Genomic DNA, 6439 nt, shown 5'->3' on the forward strand with positions numbered 1-6439 from the left:
AAGAGCTGGAAAAGCTTTTCCAGCACTACATTTTTCAACTCTGACTCTCCAGCATCTACAGTCCTCACTTTCTCTCAACATAAAAAAATTGCCTGGTTGCATTGTCTCCTTTTAAAACATCAATTCACGTGGTCTGGGAGGAAAGTAATCACAAAGAAGGTGATCCTGATTGTGAGGGGCTGAGTGAAAGAAAAAGGGAGCCAGTTCACCCCTCCTTACTGGAAGCTTGACATTTGGAGTATCCCGTTTGGAAGCAGACTAATTTGGAGAATGCCATCCAGCATGTGGTTGCAACATTACTGCTCCTGTTTATCAGAGGGATTTTTGGTATAGAAGAGAATGCATTGTTGAAGTAGCTTGTTGACCAGATTTTCTTTGCTAAATTGCATTAGTGAACCAAATGGATTTTCCAACAATCAATGACAGTAATAACAGACTGATTCTAAAATTCCAGATGTTATCAATTAAATTTCACCAGATGTCTACTAGGATCTGAGCCCTCATCACAAAAGCTAATCCCTAGGTTTCTAGTCCAGTGACAGTGACTGTACCACCACGCCCACATCTCCCCCAGCGTGAATCTTCAGGCAGGGAAATAGATCAAAAGGTGAATTCTGTCCTGGGTGGGATCAAACATCTCCAGTGATGTTACAGTTATCCTGTCATACTAAAGGGGGTGGTACAGGGATGGATCACTTCCCACTGACCCTGACAGGATTGGATACTGAGTGAAAACAGACCTCTCCCTGATCCAATAATCTGCGACACTTACTGGTAAGATCACAGGTGAATGATTGTCACTTAAAGGTACTAATGGAGAAGTAGTGTTCAATAACAGAACCCCAGATAGGAATCAATGAGGGAAGAGGAAAGGATAAAACTCTGAATAATGAATTCAATTACTGTCCAGCAACCTGTCATTTCATATCTACCGCTTTTTAACTTTTCAGATCAACCTATAATATTCACGCTCAATCACAGAACAAAGTTTAATAATCAGGAGAATAAATTTGATGCACATTATAAGTTCACCAGCATTTTTCTAATAAAAATGTTCTTTTTTCCTTATTCCTGTCTTCAATCGAGAGTGGGAGAGTGATTGCCTAGTGGTATTATCGCTAGATTGTTAATCCAGAAGCCTAGGTAATGAGGATCCTGGTTCAAATCCCACCGCAGCAAATGGTGGGATTTGAATTCAATAAAGTTCTGGAATTAAGAGTCTAAGGATGATTGTAAATCTATTGCTGATTATCAGAAACACCCATCTGGTTCACGAAACCCCATTAGAGAAGGAAGCTGCCATCCTTACCTGGTCTGGTCTACATGTGACTCCAGACTGGCAGCAGTGTGGTTGACTCTTAACTGACCTCTGGCAAGTAGGAATGGGAAATAAATGCTGCCTACCAATGATGCCCTCACCTGCGAATGAATAAAAGAAATCTGTACTGTCCTATACTTACCACTGTAGGTTCCACAGAAATACCTTAACCTGTTCCAAGGTTTCTGCCTCATGAAAGGTCAATATGTGACAATAAATTCAATTCAATTCAATTCAAAAATTCAATTCAATTCAACAAGCAAAATAGGGGTAGGCCACTCAGCCCTACAAGCATTCTGTGCCATTCAGTAAGGTCATGGTTGATCTGATTATGCCACATTCCTGCCTCCTCTAGATAACGTTTCACCTGGTGCAAGCTAAGAATCTAGGTTAAAAAAAATGACTGCAGATGCTGGAAACCAGATTCTGGATTCATGGTGCTGGAAGAGCACAGCAGTTCAGGCAGCATCCGAGGAGCAGTAAAATCGACGTTTCGGGCAAAAAGAAACCCACACAGACACAGGGAGAATGTGCAAATCCCACACAGGCAGTCACCCAAAGCTGGAATCAAACCTGGGTCCCAGGCGCTGTGAGGCTGCAGAGCTAACCACTGAGGCACCGTGCCACCCAAAAGAAATCATCCTTTCAATATTTACCCCATTAAAACCTATCAGGATTTTCTCTGTTTAAATAAAGCCACCTTTTCTCTTCTAAACTCTAACAGATACAAGCCTTGACTAACTTTCTACCTGTCCACTAATAAATACTAGGACTAGCTGGGGCCCAAGCACTGATTCCAATAATCACTGCCAGAAAAAGAGACATTCATTCCTCCTCTTTGTTTCCTGTCTGCCTGCCAACCACACACCAAGCATTGCCATTGACAGGGGCCACCTAGTTAGGATGCCCCTCTGCCCATAAGCACATGGCAATATACACTGTTTCTACAGGCTTCTGCCTTACGCTGTGTTAATTACTTGTCTTATTTCTTTTTGCCAAGGACCACTGGCTGTTACTTCGTTATTAATGTGACTATTGTCCCCTTGCCCATCTCCCATTAAAGGTTAACTTCATTCCTTCTAAACCCAAATCCCTCCATCATACCAACTACTGCATTAATAAGGTAATGTGGCTCGACTAAATCTTTGACGTTAATTCAATGAAACATTCTGAGCTCAGTGAAATGTCAAAACTGGTATCATTGAATTTCTTGAAGATGGAGAGGAGAATTGTAAATATCCTATAAATGAACTGAGTTGAAATAATAACGAGGAGCAAATGCATGGAAATAATTTTGCTGATTCTCAATAACAAGATTCTAAAGTCACCATTTAAAGCTGAAGGAGAAAATCAAGACTTTGATTCTCAAAATCAAAAAAATTCCAATGTAATCATTTTTGCCATTTTTCCTACCTTCCCTGTCATTGCTCATGCCAGTCTGGGTGGAGGAAGATGGAATTCAATCCATACACACCCACAGAACTTAGATGTGCACTTGTGATGCCAAGACATACAAGTGCTGGCAAGTAGGATTAGAAAGTTAGCTGCATGTTTTTGACTGGTGCAGATAAAATGGGTCTTTTCTTGTGCTCTATGACTCTACAACCTACGACAGGTTTAATATCTCATCTGAAAAGCAGCACATTTAGCAGTGCAATACTCTCACAGTACTGCTTTGGATTTAGTTTGAGTCATATAATGGTGCCTGGACACATTAATTTAGGATTAAGATATAATAATAACTGAGTTATGCCTGACATAGAGAACCTTGAGCATCCCATGGAAGTAGGAGGAGGAAATGGCCTAGTGGTATTATCACTGTACAATTAATCCAGTGACCCAGGGAATGTTCTGGAGAACGGGGCTTGAATCCTGCTGTGGCAGATGGTGGAATTCAACCTCAATAAGCATCTGGAATAGATGACCATGAAACCATTGTCGGAAAACCCCATCTGATTCACTATGTCCTTTAGGGAAGGAAGCTGCCATCCTTACTTGGTCTGGCCTACATGTGACTCCAGACCACATAGCAATGTGGTTGACTCTTAACTGCCCTCTGCGCAATTAGGGATGGGCAATAAATGCTGCCTAGCCAGCGATGTCCTCAACTCATGAATGAATAAAAAATTACCCACTAGAACAATGAAATGCACATCTGTTAGCCAACACCTAAATTAGCCATTAGCACATTGCTGTTGGAGACACCATGCTTTGCATAAATTGATTGCCTTGTTTCCTATGCTGTAACAGTGTGTGCAATTCAACACAATGTCATTAGCAATAAAGTATATTGTAATGTTCTGAGGTCATGAAAGATGCTGTATATGCAAATTATTTCAGTCAGCTTTAGACAAATGTTTTATGTAACATTTTAGTTGCAACATGGGCAGACACATGGGCAAACCACCATCATTTCAAAGCCTTGTCTCCTCTCCTTTCTTACCACACTTGTGCCGGTGGGCAGGTTTGGTATGGAATATGTAAATGAGATTTGCTTTTGATAATGGCATGTGCTAACTTTGCAGTGTATGAAAACCCCAAAATAAAAATGCTTGTGTATAAGCATCTGGTAAACACAAATAAACATATTGACACCAATAAGCATAGCACTTGGAGGTTATGCTTTAGAAAATAAAATTCTTATGCAGATTTATCTGTAGTTTTTACCATTGGTATTCCTAATGAAACCACCATATCCACATTGTGCTATATAAATTCTCAAAATGCTCAGCTTCACCTTGCTCCCTCAAAACAATGCTTGTATTTAGTTTGTATTTCTCCTGACTAAGAGCCCAAGTGTTTCTTTGTAAGTATTTTGCTTTTGCTATGTATTTCTTACTGGCCCAATTCCAAGATGATGTTATAACTAAAAGATTCTAACTTCAAGATCTGCTCTGCACTGAAGATGGACACCGACTGAGAGAGGAATTGAAGTTCCAATGCACTGCTCCTATCACCTTGCCAGCCATTCTCTTCTTTAACTCTAACATGTAACTTAAATGTTAATCAGACCATAAACTACACCTATTAGCACAGAGTAGGGTGGCACAGTGGCTCAGTGGTTAGCACTGCTGTCCCACAGCACCAGAGACCTGGGTACAATTCCATCCTTGGGTGACTGTCTGTGTGCAGTTTACACATTCTCCCTGTATCTGTGTAGGTTTCCTCCAGGTGCTCTGGTTTCCTCCCACAGTCTGAATATGTACAGATTAGATGGATTGGCCATGGGAAATTCAGGTTTACAGGGATAAGTTGGTGTGATGGGTCTGTTTAGGGTGTTCTTCAGAGGGTTGGTGTAGACTAAATAGGTTGAATGGCCTGATTCCATGCTGTAAGGATTCTATGATTGTAAGTAATCATTGTACTCACACTGTCACCACTGGAGTGATATTTGAAATTTCTGTGCTCTTTTAACATAATAGTGGCCACATTTCAACAGTAGTCCATATACCACAAAGCTCTCTAAAACATTCTGAGGTGGTGAATATGCCAGCCATGTGCTCTTGTGATACAATGGTAGTGTCCCTATCTCTGAGCCAGAGGCCTAGGTGCAAGTCGCACCTGTTCTGAAGTATGTCACAATGTGATTGATCAGGTGATTAAAATATCTATAAATGCAAGTTTTTATTTATTTTGCATCTATCACAGTCTCACTTAAAGTTTTTTTTTATTTGAGAGAGCAGCTGATGAAAGTTGCATGAGTTTATCATTGACAGAACCTCATCAAACACCTGCCATTACCTGATATTTTTGTGAATGTTCAAACATAAGTTATTTTCAAACTTAAATATATATTCTACAGTCCTAAGTACAATCGCTTGTTATGATTTTCAATTAATTTATTTAAATCCTACTCAACTGCTTTTAAACAACAATTGACAAACAGACGAATACAGTCTCATTGATTTCACAACAGTATATGGTCTCATTTTCTTTTCCACCCTGCCTCCACATCATGCTTAATCTAAGTTAGATCACTGCACACTCTTGTCTATGGTTCCCTTATCAAGCTTAGATGCAACTAGAAATATTAAATGCTTTTCAAGATAATGTTCCTTCAGTGCAACATGTAACACCACTCATTCATTCCTGTTCGTTGATGGATGGCAAAGACTTTTAAAATTGTTTTAAAGTATCTTGACTGTTGTTGATTCTCAGACACTTTTTTTATGTGTAAAGAATCTGAATTTGTATACATTGCATACAATATTACATACAAATATTATCTAGATTAAATTATGAGTTAATTTAAAAGCAAGATACTGGAGTTCATTTCTCAGGGGATAGAACTGAAAAACAGGCCTGTATTGAAGCCTTTGTTTTTACACACTGGATGTATTCGGATTCTGGTCTCCAATTGTTAAAAATAAATATGGAATTTGGAAAGAAAATGTTTCTATTTGCAGCTGAGACTAAATTGAAAGTCTATTATGAACACGTGGTTACTAATAAATCCAATAGGCAATTCATAAAATAATGTTTTGCCCAGTGAGTGGCTAAAATAGGGAATTGTTGCCCTCAAAGTGTAGTGAAGATGAGTAGCATAAGCATATTTTTAAGAGAAGTTTGATTAGCAGACAAGTGAGACAGGAACAGAAGGATGTGTTTAGCTAGGAAGCTGAGAAAGGTTAGAAGATAGTTAATGGAAAACATAATCACTGTCATAGGCTGCTTTAGCTGAGTGGCCTGTTTGAGAATTTAAATTAGCTTGTAATAATCTGCAATTCTATTTTATAGACAATAGACAATAGGTGCAGGAGTAAGCCATTCTGCCCTTCGAGCCTGCACCACCATTTAATATGATCATGGCTGATCATCCTTAATCAGTATCCTGTTCCTGCCTTATCTCCATAACCCTTGATTCCACTATCCTTGAGAGCTCTATCCAACTCTTTTTTAAATGAATCCAGAGACTGGACCTCCACTGCCCTCTGGGGCAGAGCATTCCACACAGCCACCACTCTCTGGGTGAAGAGGTTTCTCCTCATCTCTGTCCTAAATGGTCTACCCCATATTTTTAAGCTGTGTCCTCTGGTTCGGCACTCACCCATCAGCGGAAACATGTTTCCTGCCTCCAGAATGTCCAATCCTTTAATAATCTTATAAGTCTCAATCAGATCC

This window comes from Chiloscyllium plagiosum, chromosome 16 (genome assembly GCF_004010195.1).
Source record: "Chiloscyllium plagiosum isolate BGI_BamShark_2017 chromosome 16, ASM401019v2, whole genome shotgun sequence".
NCBI classification, from domain to species: Eukaryota; Metazoa; Chordata; class Chondrichthyes; order Orectolobiformes; family Hemiscylliidae; genus Chiloscyllium; species Chiloscyllium plagiosum.